We start from the raw sequence: 1,216 nt of genomic DNA, 5'->3' as shown, positions 1-1,216 counted from the left end.
AAATATTAGATATTAGAAAAACATTTTTAGAGGTCTTGCTTTGTTAATATAATTTTGTAGTGATTTTGTATTCCTATACCTGAGTTAATGTTTTCCCCAAAATTGTTCTTTCAACCATTTATACCTTTGTGGGTCACTACACATTTAAAAACACTCAGTAGTAGGGGCACCTGGGTGGCTCAGTCGGTTGAGCGTCCGACTTTGGCTCACGTCATGATCTCACCATTTGTGGGTTTGAGCCCCGTGTTGGGTCCTGTGCTGACAGCTCAGCCTGGAGCCTGCTTCAGATTCTGTGTCTTCCTCTCTTTCTGCCCCTCCCCCGCTCATACTCTCTGTCTCAAAAATGAGCATTAAAAAAATTTAAAAACACTCAATTGGGAATTTGAAAATGAGCTCTTATAACTCAAAGGGATAGCAAAATTATGTATTGATGTAATGGTCTTATAGAAAACAAGATGGAGTCACTTACATCAAACAGGGGCCTATGTGAAGCAATGATGCAGGCAGTTATGGGTACTACAGCTATGAAGTATCACCGAGACCAGCATTAGCCAACACCCTAGAACTGATTACAAGCAAAAGCACAGGAGGTCTGTAGGGACCCAAAAATCATTAAATCTGTCTAAAAAGGGATTTTTGTAGCAAACTGTCAGACTCTTCAACCATGACCCCTCTATGTCTGATCAGTTAAAAAAGCAGCTGCCGCCGAAGGCTCTGCTCAGTTGATCTCTGAACAGAACTGAGATCCTTCACTGCTTGAACATCATAAGCAGTTAAGTGCCAAGAGCTGACCCGGACCTATCTGAGGCCTTGTCTCATCTGTGCGCCCACAGACTGGCTTTGTGTTTGGTTCATTAACTTTCTAACCCTGTGTATCTTGTTTGTTGTATGACTTGTCTTGTGCTCTGGCTTGTGTGCTGTGTAAGAAGCCAAGTTAATCACGTGGTGAAATGTCATTGAGTTTGGAATCCTGAACCTGCTTCATAATTATGTTAACCTTGCTTTATGACTGAAATAAAGCTGACACACAACTCATGTGTGCCTTCACTGTGTGCTCGTGCAAGTCTATAAAATGAGACAGTGACTGAAATTTTCATTTATTTTTACTTTCTTATTCCTGTCTTTTGATTTAGTTGTTAAACAGTATACTGAGCTGGTAAAAAATCAGACTAGTAGAAAGAAATGTAGATAATGTACATATTTTAAACACCTCTTT

This window comes from Hyaena hyaena, unplaced genomic scaffold (genome assembly GCF_003009895.1).
Source record: "Hyaena hyaena isolate Hyena2069 unplaced genomic scaffold, ASM300989v1 scaffold_554, whole genome shotgun sequence".
In the NCBI taxonomy this organism is placed as follows: Eukaryota; Metazoa; Chordata; class Mammalia; order Carnivora; family Hyaenidae; genus Hyaena; species Hyaena hyaena.
This window is presented reverse-complemented; position numbering follows the sequence as displayed.